We start from the raw sequence: 17,427 nt of genomic DNA, 5'->3' as shown, positions 1-17,427 counted from the left end.
AAAGAGGAGGTGAGGGTATCTAAGGGCGGTGGGGATTAACGCAACACTCTGTGGCTCGCCCGGAAACTGATGTGCGTTTTTCAGAACCGCTTGCTGGGCAAGTGCAAATTCCTCGATCGAATGACAACTTCAGTTCCGGGCATAAATCAATTACAGCACGTTTTTGCCACCTGGACATCGCATCCTAGGAACAGATGCACTTTGGCAACGTTTTGGGGGGTTATAATAATAATGATTGTGGGATTTGTTAAGTGCGCACTATGCGCCAGGCACTGTTCTAAGCACTGGGATAGATACAAGAGATCGGATTAGACACAGTCCCTGTCCCACCTAGGGCTCACAGTGTTGATCCCGTTTTACACGGGAGGTAATTGAGGCATGGAGAAGTGAATTGACTTGCCCAAGGTCACATGGCAGACAAGTGGTAGAGTTGGGATTAGAGCCTAGGCTTTTCTAGGTTGTGTTATGATCTCATTGTTGTCTCGAATGATCTATTTGTCCCTGTAGCATAGATACACCCAAACGTACACGATTAGTCATTTTCATCGATGATACCAACAATTAATTATATTAATAATAAGCACTCAAGTCTCCTCATTAGGGAAGCACTGTCATCAGGTGGAAAGTGCACGGGCCTGGGAGCCAGAAGACCTTGGGCAAGTCAGCTTCTTTGGGCCTCAGTTCCCTCATCCTCAGAATGGGGATTCAGTACCCGTGGACCCCCTGTGGGATCTGATTATCTTGTCTCTACCCCAGTGCTTAGTTCCTGGTACATAGTAAGCGCCCAGCAAATACAACAATGATTATTATCACTGTTAGTAATAGTAGTAATATTAGAAATTAGAAGTGCGGTCAGATTGGGTCCGGTCTTATTAGCGTGTGTCTGTTCCAGCGCTTAGTAAATCCCCCAGTTGTCATACTATTGAATGAATAAATGAAAGGTGAAGTGACTTGCCCCAAGTCACACAGCTGACAAGTGGTGGAGCCGGGATTAGAACCCACGACTTCTGACTCCCAAGCCCGAGCCCTTTTCACTGAGCCACGCTGCTTCTCACATATAGTCAGTGCTTAACCAGTGCCACCATTATTATTCGTAGTAGTAGTAATAATAATAATGTTGGTATTTGTTAAGTGCTTACTCTGTGCAGACCACTGTTCTAAGCCCTGGGGGAGATACAGAAAAATCAGGTTGTCCCACGTGAGGCTCACAGTTAATCCCCATTTTACAGATGAGGCCACTGAGGCACCGAGAAATGAAGTCCCATAGCTGACAGGTGGCAGAGGCGGGATGCGAACCCATCCACTTCACTTCTCTGTGCCTCAGTGACCTCATCTGTAAAATGGGGATGAAGACTGTGAGCCCCACGTGGGACAAGCTGATTCCCCTGTGTCTCCCCCAGCGCTTAGCACAGTGCCCCGCACCTAGTAAGGGCTTAACAAACACCAACGGTATTATTATTATTATTATGACCTTGGCTCCCAAGCCCGGGTTCTTTCCACTGAGCCGCGCAGCTTCTGCTCTGCAAAGAGTAAAGCGCGTAAAAAATGCGAATGAACGAACGAACGAACGAACGAATGGCAGGCCTCTCTTCGGCCCATTAGGGCAGTCGCGTTTGCAGTTCCCTCCCCCCGGCGTCAGGGGGCGCCGGAGGGTGAGCGCGCGAGGGAGCGGGCGGCGCAGGCGCGGAGGGGGGAGGGTGGGGGCGGCGGCGCGCGACGCCGAGCGCCCGTCTGGCTTGGCGGCTTGTCGTAAAGGCCGCGCGAGTGTGGCGCTGGGCGCGGATGGGGGGGGGGGGGGGGGGAGGGGCCGGGGCTGCGCACCACAGAAGCGGCCGCGGCCGGGACGAGGAGCCGGCCCCGCCGCCCGCCGCCCACAGCCACCGGCCCCGGCCGCCAGCGGGGCCGAGGGGAGCGGCGCGGGGCCTGCCCCATCCCCCCCCCTCGGGCCGGGCCCCGGCGGGCGGAGGGGGGGGCGGCCGCCGCCTCAGGTGAGGGGGAGGGGAGCGCGGGGGGGGGCGGACTGCGCGTGCGCGCGGGGGGGGGGGGGGGGGGCAGCCCCGCCTGACAATGGAGCCCTGACGGGAGCGGGGGGACCGGACCCTTCTGCCCTCCGGGGGCCGACGACGGCCGCCCACCGCCTCTCCTCATTCCCCTCGTGACCGTGGCCCCCCCCCCCAGACAGGCTCCGCCCCCCCCCTTTATTTTTTTAAGGGTCGGGGTCAGGCGTTAATTCTCTCCCCGCGGTCGGTCCTGTTGGCCCCGAAAGTGCAGCGATGTCTGCCTTCCCGCCGACGGCCGGGAAAACCCCACACAGACCCCCCCCCTCCCCCCCCCAAAATCCACCACCCCCCGGGGGCGATGCAGCCCTGGGCTAAATGCTGGGGAGACCCACAGCAGGCGGGGGGGAGGAGGCTGCTGCTGCTGTTGTCGGGGAGGGCGGATTCAAGAAACCCAAAACGCCCCCCACAAAGGTCACGGCTTTCAGGGGGCTTCTCCCTCTGTGTCCCGTCCCCCTCCCCCCGGGGGGTTGTGTGTCTTCCTGCGGACGGTGTTCTGTTGTGGGTTTGGGAGGGTTTTGGGGGGGCGTCTGTGTGGTTTTGTGTTTTTTTGTTGTTGTTGTTGTTGTTGTCTTTTTGGGGGGGGCGGCGACTTATGCAACCTCCCAGAAGAGACGGGGGAGAGAGTCGGGCCGGACGGACCGTCCCTTCTCTTCTCACCCTTTTGTCGGTCGGGTTTGGGGACGGTCCCCCTCTTTGGGGACACTCCAACAGGGTCTTCAGGAAATTGGTTCGGTCGGGCAGCCGTCTAAATGCCCCACCCCCGGGACGGTGGGCGAAGAGGAAGAGGCCGTTCTGCAGGAGAAAAACAAAGGCGAAGATTCAGGACGGGGTGCGGGGAAACTCCTCTTTCTGGTGGAGGTCCGGCCTCCTTCCGCGCAAGAAGTTATAAATAATATCGGGGGGGAAGACACCGGGATCAGACGTGTCCTGTCTGGGCATTAGCAAGCCTCTATGCGGTCGGAGGCGAGGAATAGGTTAGGACGGTAATATCGGGATAATATTTGGGGTGTCTCGGCTGAGCCAAAAGGAGGTGGCGAGATTGGACGATCCCGTACCCATTCACCCCTCAAGTGTCTTACGTAGACTGTTGCGTGGCAGGAACCGTCGAATTTTGCATCTCGGTACGGAAAATAGTCGGCCAACAGACGTCGACCTTTCCCACTTAAAATTACACCGGGGTTCTTTGGGTTTCCCCCAGGCTGCCGGGTTCTCTCTAACGGGTTTTACGTATTTCTCTCATTCCAGCGTGTCTCGGGATCCGCGGAAGGTTTAGAGGCCTTTAGGGTGATCCCGCGTGATATCGGTGAGAGCGCCGAAGGAACGCGACCCTTTTTCCCAGTCAGCAAGGCGGGGAGGATCGTTTTGCCGCCTCCGTTTGAGAGGTCGTCTTGCGTATTGGGGGGGTGTGAGGGCGGTTTGCCCGTGGCAGCGGAGGCTCTGCTCTCGCACGGCTCGGCGCGCCAGGTCCTGAAGAGTAGAGTGGAAGGTGCAGTTCCCTTGGAGGAATTCTGACTCCGAGAAACAGGTACTCACTGGTATCTTTGTGCGGCGGCGTGTGCGGTTTGTGTGTGCCTTCCCGGGGTGAGAGGGTGAATGTCCCTACTCACCCAGCCGAAAAGACTAACCCGCCACCCGCCCCGGCTAAGAAAACAAACACAATTCAGAGAGAGTCCTCGAGAGCTTCGGCCCCTCGCGTAGGTAACGTCGTCCCCTCGCCGATTCCTAGAGCTCGGTGCCTCGGAGCCGGGCCGGTCCCGAGGGGAGACCGAGCTCTCCGTGCGGGGTAGTCGGGTAGCCCCCTCCTTAATCATCCAAGGATGCCAGGCAACCAGTTACCCAGGGACCGGGTACCGTGCCCGCTGACACCTCCGGGCGGTGGAGAAATCGGATAGGGTGGGGAGACGGGAGGTGGGAAGGACCCCGGGCCTTCCGTGTCGCCCTTTTTTTGAGGATGCTTTGTAAGCACTATGTTCCAAGCACCGTTCTGAGCGCTGGGGTAGATCTAAGTTGATCAGACTGGATTTCCCTGCAGAAACACCCCTCCACGGGAAAAACTCCCAAGGGGGCAGGTTTTAATTTAGAAGGAGCGGAGCCTTCCCCGCCCCACTTCGGGGCTCACAGTCTGAGGAGGAGGGCCAGCGCGTTATAATAATAATAATAATGTGGGTGTTTGTTTAGCACTTACTATGTGCAGACCACTGTTCTAAGCGCTGGGGGAGATAACAGGGTCATCAGGTTGTCCCCCGTGAGGCTCATAGTCTTAATCTCCATTTTACAGATGAGGGAACTGAGGCCCAGAGAAGGGAAGTGACTTGCCCACAGTCACCCAGCTGACAAGGGGCAGAGCCAGGATTCGAACCCATGACCTCTGACTCCCCAGCCCGGGCTCTTTCCACTGAGCTACGAGTCCCCGTTTTGCAAGAGAGCGAACCGAGGCCCAGAGGAGTGAAGCGACTGGCCCAAGGTCACGCAGCAGGCAAGTGGTGGAGGCGGGATTCGAGCCCAGGTCCTCCGGCTCCGTCCACTAGGCCACGCTCCATCTAAATTAAAAATTGCCCACCTGAGAAGGGTGTTTCTAGAGAAAAATCTCTCCAAGCGGAAACTTGAATTTTGAAGGGGAAGAAACCAGAAGGCTGCAGTCGGGGGGCCACCTCGGGGGAGTCCCCGCTCTGCGGGCGATGACTTTCCTCGGTCCTTCTGGCAAGCCTGTGGCTTTAGAACTTGTGGCCGGCGTAGCTCATCGTGGGCAGGGAGCGGCGGACCTGTCCGCCGACTCTCCCAAGCGCCAAGGCCAGTGCTCTGCACAGAGTAAGCGCTCAATAAATACCATTGAGAAACAGCGTGGCCTAATGGTTGGAGCGTGGACCTTTGAGTCCGAAGGACCAGGGTGCGAATCCCTGCTCCGCCACTTGCCCGCTGTGTGACCTTGGATAAATTTGGGCCTCAGTTATCTGTAAAGTGGAGATTAAGACTGCGAACCAACCCCATGTGGGACAGGAACTGTGTCCCACCTCATTACTTTGTATCTACCACAGCGCCTGGCCCAAAGTAAGCGCTTAACAAATACCTTAAATGCCTGTAGCAATTGGTGGAGGTCTGTAGGGTCAACTACTCAATTGCCGACTTCAATATCGTGCAGAGGTTTTTTGTTTTTGGTTTTTTTAATGGTATCTCTTAAGTGCTTACTATGTGCCAGGCCCTATACTAAGCCCCCAATTAGATACACGCTGATCAAGTTGGACCCAGTCCGTGTCCCTCATGGGGCTCACAGTCTTAATCCCTATTTTATCGAGGAGATAACCGAAGCCCAGAGAGGTGAAGTGACTTGCCCGGAGTCACACAGGAGACAAGGGGCAGAGTTGGAATTAGAACCCAGGTCCTTCTGACTCCCGGTGCCGGGGTCTATCCACTAGGCCACGCCGCTTCAGTTTGAACCTGTTTTTTCTTTTTTTTAACATCTCCCCTGACAAACATCTATCCTCGATGCATTTCGAAAGCATATTGGAACCAACAAGTCTGAGGATTTTATCGCAAAGCAAAGTTTTGGAAGGTTTTTGTTTTGAACCTCTGTAGCGAGGAGAAAGGACGTCTGGGAGGACAGTATTCCCAGGTAGGAACCGTGCGTTCTGGCCACCTCTCGGAACCGTCGCTACTGATGATTTAAAAAAAAAAAAAATGAACAAAAAAACATAAGCCACTAAAATGAGATGGTTTAACTTGGTGCTGTCCGTGGAAGAAAGGAGCTTTTGTGTAATGGAGCTGTATTTACATTTTCCTAGTTTGCCTAGAGTAATTTGCCTAGGCGACTCTGTCACCTTCGCCATTGGCTCTTAGTCGTGTTGGGTGGGACATCGCCACGCAGAAATATCTGTAACGGAGTTGAGCGTCTTCAAAAAGAAGAGAAATCCGTGGAGTCTGGCCGGCCCCCGCCAGGGAGCCGTCGGATTTGTGAGTCCACACGGAAGGCGAGGGCAGAGCGTCCTCCGGCCCAAAGAGAACTCAGCGGGGCCGCAGCAGGACTCAATTTTTCACGGGCGCCGCTGCCTCCCCCTCACCCCCCGCTCCCCGGGGCCATCGCCGACTCTCTCACGTCGGCCTCCCCTTGGGGGGCTCTCTCCCTCGCCACGAGTCCGCGAGGGAAGGCCTGGGGATCCCTCCGACTTCTTGAAGGAAAAAGAGCGTCTAAAGACCAAAGAAGGACTGGGTCTCCCTGGTTCAGGGGCCGATCGTTCAGGGCCTTGGCGCGCCCTCCTGCCTCTGCCGGCTCCCGGCCAGCGTCCGGTTCTCCCGGCGTCTCCCGAGGGCGGGCGCGGACGCGGAGGGGAAGCTGAAACGCCAGTCCGCCGCTCTTCCGGCTAGCTGTGGCGAAAGATCTGGTAGGGGAGGTGGCCGAGTCCGTCGGCTGAACTGAGGTCAGTCTGTCCCCGTCCCCGCAGAGCGGCCGGCGCGCACGGTTTTCTGTAAGAGCAGTACGAAGCGCGTGCCCGGCGCCCAACACTGAGACAGAATAATCAGATTGGACAGAGCCCCGTCCCGTGCGGGGCTCATAATCTGAGAGCGGGCCGGGAGGGAAGTGAGGGATCCCCGTTTTACAGATTGGAAACCAAGGCCCAGAAAGGCCAAGCAACTTGCCCAAGGGACCCAGCAGGCCCAGAGGCAGAGCCAGGTGGAGAACCGGGCCTCCCCCCACCCCCGACGGCGGAAGTCTCCCCGAAGAGAAGCATCTTGGTGTAGTGGGTAGAGCACGGGCTTGGGAGGAAGGAGGACAAATTCAGTCGTATTTATTGAGCGCTTACTGTGTGCTGAGCACTGTACTGAGTGCTTGGAAAGTACAATTCAGCAATACAGACAATCCCTGCCCACCGCGGGCTTAGGGTTCTAATCCCGGCTCCGCCACTTGTCTGCTGTGTGACCTTGGGCAAGTCACAATCTCTCTGGGCTTCAGTTACCCCATCTGTAAAACGGGGATTGAGACTGTGAGCCCCACGTGGACGGGGACCGGGTCCAACCCGATCTGCTCGTGTCCACCCCAGCGCTTAATGCAGTGCCCGGGCACATACTAAGCGCTAAACAGATACTACAATTATTACAGCGCTAAGCGCTTAGTACAGTGCTTTGCACAGAGTAAGCGCCCAATAGATACGATTAATAATTCTGACCCATGAAGGAAATAGTTGTGAGCTGGTTATGGGTACGCAGCGTATCTGCTTAATCCTGTGCTGCCGCACTCTCCCAAGCGCTTAGTACAGTGCTCTGCACATAGTAAGCGCTCAGTCAATGCTATTGAGCGATTAGACTAAGCCGGTTACGGGCAGGAAACCTGTCTGCTAATCCTGCTGTAGCGTTCTCTCCCGAGCGCTTAGTCCAGGGCTGAGCGCACAGTGAGCGCTCCGGAAATACCGTCGAACGATTGAGCGCTTGAGCTGGACAGCGGACAGTGGAACCAGTGATTCCCCGGATCCTGCGAGTCATATTTCTGGATTGATTGTCCTTCCGGGGACGATTTTCTAGCCTGAACCGTTTTTGAAAACAAGACGAGTGCTTTCATTACCCTGTCAAGGGTCTAGAAAGACAGGAGTTGGCCAAAAAAAAAAAACCAACAACCCCAAAACAAAACAGAAAACAAAAAAAACCTTCCTCCTTTTGTAATCCATCAGGGATAGGCTCTCTCGTATTGCAGGGAGGTCAGGTCAGGCTGCGCCGTCCTGAGAAAGATCCGCGACTTCCCTTTATGATCTCATAGTTTTCATAAGGAAGAGCTCTCATCAATAAACTCAAAATCAAATCGATCGTGACGCCTAACGAGGGTGAGGCCTGCTCTGCTGCATCATCACCCTCGTAATCATCAGTATTTATCGAGGGCCTGCTGACTTGACTTAGCATGTGAAGTGGCGTGGCTCAGTGGAAGGAGCCCGGGCTTGGGAGTCAGAGGTCATGGGTTTAAATCCCGGCTCTGCCGTTTGTCAGCTGGGTGACTGTGGGCAAGTCACTTCACTTCTCCGGGCCTCAATGACCTCGTCTGTAAAATGGGGATGAAGACTGTGAGCCTCACGTGGGACAACCTGATGACCCTGTATCTACCCCAGCGCTTAGGACAGTGCTCTGCACATAGTAAGCGCTTAACAAATACCAACATTGTTATTATATGGGAGCGTTCCGCTCATAATCCTCGTCCCCTTCTACCTCACCTCGCTGCCTTCCCACTACACCCGGCCCACGCACCGGGTTTCTCTAATGCCAACCTACTCTCTGTCCCACCATCTCATTCATTCATTCATTCATTCATTCATTCATTCATTCAGTAGTGTTTATTGAGCACTTACTATGTGCAGAGCACTGTACTAAGCGCTTGGAATGGACGATTCGGCAAGAGATCGAGACAATCCCTGCCCATTGACAGTCTAATGGGGGGAGACAGACGGACAAAAACAATCTCGACTTGTCTCCCCGCCCACCTCTCACCCGCGTCCCGCCTGTGGCCCGGAACGCCCTCCCCCTTCATATCCGACAGACGATCGCTCTCCCCAAAGCACATCTCCTCCAAGAAGCCCTCCCCGACTAAAGCCCTCATCGCCTCTTCGATTTGGATTTGTGGCCTTTATTCACCCCTTTCTCGGCCCCACAGCTCTGGGTCATTGGGGGTGGGGGCGTGTCTGCTACTTCTGCCGTATCGCCCTTCCCAGCGCTCTGCACATAGTACGTGCTCAAAAAATGCCACTGATTGCTGTCCGAAATTGACCTCCAATGACGTCTGCCTCCCCCTCTAGACTCTAAGCTCGTTTTGGACAGGGATTGTGTCCTTCAGCTCTGTTCTGTTGCCTTCTCCCAAGCGCTCAGTCCAGTGCTCCGCGTGAAGTAAGCGCTCAGTAAATACCGTTGATCGATCGATCCGGTTACTGCCCGGCAGATTTTTCCGCTCTAATCGGCTGAGCGTTTGAAATTGTTTTCTCTCTCTCCCACCACCACCGTTAGCCAAGTGGGAAATGTTTAATTCCTTTTCACCTTCCTCTGCCCCATAGGCCTCCCTCCCTCCCTCGCCATGTCACTGAAGTTTAATCTCTTTCCTACGGTTTTTAGGCAGTAGTTGTTCTTGAGTGCTTACTCTGTGCAGAGCACTTTACTGAGCGCTGGCAAAGAGTGCTCAGGTGAGAACTACAATGACCGCTCTGGACGGGAAAAGTGGAAACTGATGGCCGCGATCGGTTTGAAGCCCCGAAGGGCCAGCGGTATATTTGGCAATGTTTTCTGGACCGGAAGATTGCCCATTTGCTAAGGTTTTTGACTTCCTCCTTGCAAGCGATGCTTCAAAACTTTAAAAAAAGGTAGTTCGGTTCGAAGACGACGCTGCCGACACTGAGATTATACCTCTGTTGCGTCTAGAAGCCGACGTGTCCTGCTTACTAGATTTGAGTCTACCGCCCCTATCCCCTTATATAAAAGAAATTGGGGATCACGGCAGTGGAAATAGTTTAGCAATGAGAAAGGTTCTGGTTTTTTATTATGTTTTTTTTCGGTTGGGTATTTGTTAATCCATCAATTGAGCACTTACCACGTGCCAGGCACTGTACTTAGCGCTGAGGTAATAAGAATAATAATGTTGGTATTTAAGTGCTTACTATGTGCAGAGCACTGTTCTAAGCGCTGGGGTAGATACGGGGTCATCAGGTTGTCCCACGTGAGGCTCACAGTCTTAATCCCCATTTTACAGACGAGGTAACCGAGGCACAGAGAAGTGAAGTGACTTGCCCACAGTCACCCAGCTGACAAGTGGCAGAGCCGGGATTCAAACCCATGACCCTGAGTCCCAAGCCCGGGCTCTTTCCACTGAGCCACGCTGCTTCTAGTCAGGTCGGACACAACCGTCCTACCTGGACCTCACAGTTTTAATCCCGACTTTATGGATGAGGTAACCGAGGCCCAGAAAAGTGACGCGTCTCGCCCAAAGTCTCACAAGCACCGGAAGCGGAATTCGAACCCTGGTCCTCCGATTCTACCAATTCTAGCCAAGGGCTCTTTCGCCTTGGCCGCACCACTTCTCAGCCTTGATAGCTTTTGTCAGTAGTGTGGCAAAGTGGTTCGTCTTTATGGTGAACTCTGCCCTTCTCAGTTCCCTGGATATCCACCCATGGTCTCTTCACAGAGCTTTTTTCTTTTTCCCTTTTTTTTTTCCAATAGCAGTCTTATTTTCCCTCTCGATTTCTCGAATTTACTTTTGAATTCAGAGTGCAGTAGTTAAAAAATCCAAATGGAGAATGTTTGAATTATAGAAGCCGATTTAGGTAGTTACCAGAGAACGTTGGCTTATCAGTCAGTTTTTGTTGTCTTAAATGCTTAGCGTCGGAACTTCAGTGAGTTGACACGAACCTGTTAGAGCAGTCCTTCAGTGCTACAGGTGATTTTTTTGTCGTCGTTTTTTCTGATGCTTTCCCGTGTCAGAGATTAAATTGGGCAGGGACCTCGTCTGCCGGCTCTGTACTCGGGAGACGCTCAATAAATATACCGTTGGCTGATAAGTAAGTTCTGCAGAGAACGGAACCAGGGTCTTTTCCCTCCCTCTGTCAATTGGTTACATCTCAAATGTACCGTGGCGTAGTGGATAGAACACGGGTCTGGGTGTCAGAAGGTCATGGGTTCTAATCCCAGCTCCGCCACTTGTCCGCTGTGTGACCTGGGGTGAGTCACTTCACTTTTCTGTGCCTCAGTTCCTCCATCTGTGAAATGAGGATCGAGACTCCGAGCCCCATGTGGGACGTGGACTGTGCACAACTCTATTTGCTCGTATCCTCCCCCAGTGCTTAGTACAGTGCCTGGCACACAGTAAGCGTTTAACAGACCACAATTATTAGTATTATTACCGCCACGGATGATAAGTGAGTTCTTCAGAGAACAGAGCAAATGCCTTTTCCTTCTCTCTGTCAGCTGGTTGCATCTCAAATGTGCCCAGATGGAAGTTTCAGTAATATCGGCTTGAGGGGTTTTTTTGTTGTTGTTGTCGATGTTGTTGTTCTTTTGTCTTTTTGTGGTTTTTGTTGGGTTTTTTTTTTTGACTGCTGTGACCAGGTTGCTTAATAACAACAGTAAGTATAGGGCGCATATCGACATCTCCTCCACGGTGTTTGTGTTTCTACTGGAAAATTGCTTCTGGGGGGCCAGAAGTCAGTGCTCATTTTTCAGCCATTTTGGTGGGTGGCGGAGGGCATGTATATCTTCTCTAGAGAAGCATTTCTGCGCAGTTTCACAATTACCCATGGGGATGAAAGTTTGCGCATCAAACTTTCCAATCCAGTTCACAGGTTAGGGGAAGTTGCTGCTTTCGTTCTACTGTGGTTGAGGGGGGAAATAAAAAGCTCCTGATTTTTATGTCCTTTAGATTGATCAGTGGTGGTTATTGGGTGCTTAGTGTCTGCACAGCACTGTACTGAGCTCTTGGGAGAGTAGAACGTAACATTTGGTAGACACCATCCCTGCCCCCAACGGGTTTACGCGGAGACACTTCGGAAAATGCTGTATTTGGCCTCTGTGGGTGGGCAGGGGGAATCTGGGTATGGGCCCAATATCTCAGTGAGATTTTTTTTTTCCAAGTTCATTCGTTGTATTTATTGAGCGCTACCTGTGTGCAGGACACTGTACTAAGCTCTTGGAAGTGTATAGCAATAAACAGACACAGTCCCTGCACACAGTAGCTTACGATATAGATGGGGGAGAGAGACATCAATACAAATAAATAAATTACAGATATGAATGTAAGTGTTATGGGGCTGGGAGGCTGGGGGAGGAAAAAGGGAGCAAGTCAGGGCGAAACTCCACACATCTGAGGTCAATCAGTGGTATTTACTGAGCGCTGGCTGTGGGCAGAGACAGCAGACACGATCCCTGCCCCCATCGGGTTTCCAACGGACACACCTGGGAAATGGCATTATTTGGCACGTGTGGGTGGGCAAAGAGCTTGCGGTCTGGAGGTCCCCTTTATGAATTTCTCGCTCTCGAGACCCACTCGCCTCTCATTTAAAAGCTCCGAAAGCTTTTTCTCGTCGTGGCGGAAAGAGCGGGACCGCCCCCTCCCTCCCTCCCCCAGATTCCAGCAACTCTTGTCTATTTCCAACGGACTCCAAGGGTTCATCCCGGCCCCTGCCGGAATTCCAGCCGGAAAACCTGGCCCGAGCTTCCTAGCAGACAGCCAGTGCCTGCCTGGAGCGCACGTTTCACCAGTCGGACTGCAAATGAGGATCTGGGGTCAAGCTATCTCCTTACTGGAAAGCACTCCCAATCAATCATATTTTTTGAGCGCTTACTATGTGCAGAGCACTGAACTAAGCGTTTGGGAGCGTACAGTACAACAGACTGAGCAGACGCCCCCTGCCCGTAATAATAATAATGTTGGTATTTGTTAAGCGCTTACTATGTGCAGAGCACTGTTCTAAGCGCTGGGGTAGATACAGGGGAATCAGGTTGCCCCACGTGAGGCTCACGGTTAATCCTCATTTTACAGATGAAGTAACTGAGGCACAGAGAAGTTAAGTGACTTGCCCACAGTCACACAGCTGACAAATGGCAGAGCTGGGATTCGAACCCATGACCTCTGATTCCCAAGCCCGGGCTCTTTCCACTGAGCCACGCTGCTTCTCAAGCTTACGGTCTAGAGGGAATCTTCCGGGTTCTCAGAGTTGACGTTTCCTCGTTTCGGCTCGCACTGAACGCGACTGAGGATAACTTCGTTGCAGAATCCAAAGAACGGACAACTTCCTCTTAGGTCTGTTGGGGCTCCCTGGTGGAGAATCTAATTTTTGTCCTTTTTTTTAAATGGTATTTAAGCGCTTGGCCTGTGCCAGGCGGTGTACTGAGCGCTGGGGGAGATAGAAGCTCATCAGGTAGAACATAGACCGTATCCCACTTGGGGCTCACAGTCTTAATTCCCATTTTACAGGCGAGGGAACTGAGGCCTAGCGAAGGTTCATTCTTTTATCGAGCGTTAACTGTGCGTAGAGCACTGTACTAAGTGCTTGGGAGAGTCCAATCCGACACTATTCCCTGCCCACAACGAGCTTGCAGTCTAGAGAAGTGAAGTGGCTTGTCCATGGTCAGCCAGCAGATGAGCGGCGGCGAACCCTGGGGTTTGTGACTCATTCAGTCGTGTTTATCGAGCCCTATGTGCAGAGCACTGTACTAAGCGCTTGGAATGGACAATTGGGCAACGGATAGAGACAGTCCCTGCCCAGCAACGGGCTCACAGTTTAAAGGGCAGGCCCGGGCTCTTTCCGCTAGGTCTCACCGCTTCTCGTCCCAGCGAAGGCCCCTCACAGAGCGGGGTGCACTCTCTTGTGTAAAGCCGCAGGCCTCTAGGAAGGACAGTAGAGAAACTGCTGGGCCGGGGAGGTTTGCAGTTGTTTCCCAGTTGAAAAGGCCAAAAGCCACGTGTTGTTTCCATCAGCTCTGGAGGACGCGGCCCTTCCACCGGCCTCAATTGTTTTTCTGGAGCTGCCAGGGCAGGGCTGACTTTTTTTGCAAGACACTCCTGGGGCCCAGCTTGAAAGGCTCCCATCCTCTAGCCTTTTCACAAACAGAGGCCTGTCCTTGGCCAGTGTAGGAACAGTGTCAAAGCGAGCTTCGTGGGTAGCTGCATTTCTTACAAGGAAAGTAAAAATAATAATTGTGGTGTTTCTTAAGCGCTTACTCTGTGCCAGGCTGTTCTAAGCACTGGGGTAGATGCAGGGTAATCAGGTTGGACACCGTCCCCGTCCCACATCTCACAGTCTTGATTCCCCATTTTACAGATGGGGGAACTGAGGCACAGAGGAGGGGAAGCGACTTGCCCGAGGTCACACAGCAGACAGCGGGGCCAGGATTAGAACCCACGCCCTGTGCCTCCCAGGCCCGTGCCCTAGTAGAGAAGGAGGTTCATTCTCCTGCGTGTGCTGTGGGCATCGAGACGGGGCGATGCTTTGTCTAAGTACCAGGCCTGTTTGCCGACGGTTTCAGCCCTCGTGTGGGCGGCTCAGAAAGGCCCCGTCTTCCGTGATGATTAGGATGATGATGCAATAATTATAAAGCACTTACTATGCGCCGGGCGCTGTACTGAGCGCTGGGATGGATGCAGAACAATCAGGTCAGACGCAGTCCGTGTGCCACGTGGGGCTCACAGTTTTAAACCCCATTTTACAGACGAGGTCACTGAGGCCTAGAGAAATGAAGTGGCTTGCCCAAGGTCACACACAGCAGACCGGGGGAGGAACCGGGATTCGAACCCAAGTCCCTGCGAGTCCCAGGCCCGAGCTCGACCCACCGGGCCCCACTGCTTCTCTGGCCTCTCCTCCCAACTCCGCAGCCGAGTCGGACTGCCGCGTCGCTGCCCGGGATCCCCGTGTTGGGAAGAAGGGGTTACTTTTTGGGGGAGAACCCGGTAAAAGGTTTAAGAATAATGATCATCGTTCGTCGGTCAGTTTATCGAACGCTTACCCTGTGCCTCTCCTCTTGCCTTCGAGACATCCCTCCTCGGCTGTCCTGCCGACCCCTGAAATTCAACCTGCCCCAAACTGACCTTCTTTATCCTCCCACCCAAGCCCTGCCCTCCTCCTCTCTTTTCCCTCACTGTAGACTACACCACTCTCTTCCCCATCTCCCAAGCCCGTAACCTTGGCGCTGTCCTCGATTCAGCTCTCCCATTCCACCCACGTATCCAATCTGCCATCCCATCCTGTCAGTTCTACCTTCACAACGCTGCCTTTCCTTCCCGTCCAAGCTGCCTCCCCACCGATTCAAGCGTTTATCCTAGGCCGCCCTGGCCACCGCCTCCTCGCTGACCTCCCGGCCTCCTGCCTCTCCCCACTCCAACCCCTACTTCATTCTGCTGCCCGAGTCGTTTTAATCGTTCAGTTCGTGCCTCCCCACTCCTCAGGAACCTCCATTCACCCGTGCGTCACAGAAGCCCCTTAACCGTCGGCTTGAAAGCACTCAATCCCCTCGCCCCTTCCTACCTCCCCTCCCTGATCTCCTATCGCAGCCCGCACAAACTCCGCTCCTCTAGCGCCAGCTTACTCACTTGTGCCCCAGTCTCATCTTTGCCAATCACTTTCCCGCTCCCTCCCCCTCCGCATACACTAGACACCTCTCTCCACCTTCAGAGCATTACTAAGGTCTCATCTCCTAGAGAGCTCACCTCCTCCAAGAGGCCTTCCCAGACTGAGCTTCCCCTTTTCCCTCTGCTCCCTCTGCTGCCTCTCTGCCCCCCTCGTCACTTCCCCCCAGCTAAGCCCCCTTTCCCTCTGCTCTCCCCCCCCTTCTCCTCCCCTCAGCACTGTGCTCATCTCATTTGTATATATTTTTATTACCCTATTTATTTTGTTAATGAGATGTACATCCCCTTGATTCTATTTATTGCTATTGTTTCTGTCTGTCTCCCGCGATTAGACTGTAAACCCGTCAGTGGGCAGGGATTGTCTCTATCTGTTGCCGAACTGTACATTCCAAGCGCTTAGTACAGTGCTCTGCACATAGTAAGTGCTCAATAAATACTATTGAATGAATGAATGAATGCAATATAACAGTTGGTAGATCTGTTCCTTGCCTACATAAGGGGGAGACAGACATGTGTCCTCCCCGTCGCTTAGAACAGTGTTTTGCACGTAGTAAGAGCTCAACAAGTGCCATCATGATTAGTATTATGAATATAAATAAGTAGATTAGGGATATGGACACAAGTGCCGTGGGGCTGACGGAGGGGAGGAATAAAGGATGCAAATCGAAGTGGGAGGGGGAGGAAAGGAAATGAGGGCTTGTCCAAACGAATGGGCAGTGTTCCTTTTTGTGCCGGGTGAGGGTAGGTTTAACTGTCTCACCAAGAGGGCTGATCTGTGATACGTTTTGCACTCCTGGCCTGGAATCCCACTGGTCCCATGCAGTGACTAGAAGAGAGACCCTCTTGGCCTGCAACGTAGACAGTAAGCAGTTGTGGGCAGGGAACGTATCATGAGATGAATCGGATTGGTCCGGAGCGCTGAATCTCCCGTAGCTTATCCCACCCGTAGTCTTTGTGGCCAAGATGATGTTTTTGAGGGGCAAACTGGGGGAGGGGGCCGTCTTTAAGCCGAAAGGAAGAAGCGTGGGCATCTGGAAATCCCGGAATAGAAATCATTTTGTTCCCCGGGAGGTCAAATGAGCAATCCTTCCTTCGCAAAGTCTTCCGGTGGACAGAGGGTGAGGGGGATGAGAGAACCACGGTGGAGTCCAGGCTCGTGGGTTACTTGCAAGTCTTTGGGCTCGGGAGAGACAGCGTGGCCAAGTGGATAGAACCCGGCCTTGGGAGTCAGAAGGTCCTGGGTTCTAATCCCAGATCCGCCACTTGTCTACTGTGTGACTTCGGGCGAGTCGCTTCTCGTCTCCGTGCCTCGGTTCCCTAAACTGTAGAGTGGGGATTAAGTGAACCCCATGTGGGGCGGGGACTCTGTCCAGCCCAATTTGCTTATATCCACCCCAGTGCTACAGTCCTCCTAGACCGTGAGCCCGTCGTCGGGTAGGGATTGTCTCCGTTGCCGAATTGTATTTTCCAAGCTCCGAGTAGAGTGCTCTGCACACAGTAAGTGCTCGATAGATACGATCGAATGAATGGCACATAGTAAGCACTTAACGGATGGCTCAGTTAGTATTATCATGAAGTAGTCTCCGTTTCCTGCCACTTGCAGACTCAAGTTTCCCTTGGCGATGGCTGACGCTCCACATTTGAGCTCCGTCTTTGTGTGGAGAACTGGACCAAGCTCTTTGGGGGGCTACAGTAGAATTAAGAGTCACGATCCCAGCTTGCGGAGAGCGTACGGTCTAGTGAGTGAGGTAGACGTTAAGGGTATTTTGTGGTTTTTTAAGGGCATAAAGTAAGGCACTGTACTAAGCACTGGGGTTGTTACGAGCTAATCAGGTTGGACACAGTTCAACAAGTGGCGGCATGGCCTAATGGATAGAACAAAGGCCTGAGGGTTTAGAAGGACCCGAGTGTTAAACGCGGCTCCGCCGCTTGTCTGCCGCGTGACCTTGGGTAAGTCACCACACTGGGCCTCAGTGGCTTCATCTGTAGATCGGGGATTAAGACTGTGAGTGGAACAGGGGCTGTGTCCAACCTGATTAGCTTATGTCCACCCCGACACGGTCCAGTGCCTGGCACATAGCACTTGACAAATACTATTAAAAAAACGAAGTGGTGGAGCCAGGATTAGAACCCAGGTCCCCTGACTCCCAGGCCCTTTCTCTTTCCACTGGGGCTTGCTGCCTCTCGAGCTAAGTCTCATGAGATGGGCTTACCGGCCAGATGAGATGAATGCAAGAGATTCACAAATAATCAGAAGACCCGGTTGTATCCCCATGTAGGAGAACCTCTTCCACG

At 53.4% G+C, this 17,427-nt stretch overlaps 1 protein-coding gene across 7 annotated transcripts in view; it reads left to right on the top strand.

The window, feature by feature from the left end:
• RNF111 (ring finger protein 111) overlaps nucleotides 1-17,427 on the top strand; it is a 79,938-nt gene that overhangs the window by 19,000 nt on the left and 43,511 nt on the right. Inside the window, exons 1-2 of one of the 7 annotated variants that reach the window (XM_029070372.2) lie at nucleotides 3,356-3,585; nucleotides 5,558-5,670. The exons of 5 other annotated variants lie outside the window; for them this stretch is intronic. The gene's annotated coding sequence lies outside the window, so the exon portion shown is untranslated. Of the gene's footprint in view, nucleotides 1-1,942; nucleotides 1,989-3,355; nucleotides 3,586-5,557; nucleotides 5,671-17,427 lie in introns of those variants that run through there. One more of the 7 variants, XM_029070380.2, reaches the window with a different exon arrangement.

This window comes from Ornithorhynchus anatinus, chromosome 8, assembly GCF_004115215.2.
Source record: "Ornithorhynchus anatinus isolate Pmale09 chromosome 8, mOrnAna1.pri.v4, whole genome shotgun sequence".
Classification (NCBI taxonomy): Eukaryota; Metazoa; Chordata; class Mammalia; order Monotremata; family Ornithorhynchidae; genus Ornithorhynchus; species Ornithorhynchus anatinus.
This window is presented reverse-complemented; position numbering and strand designations above follow the sequence as displayed.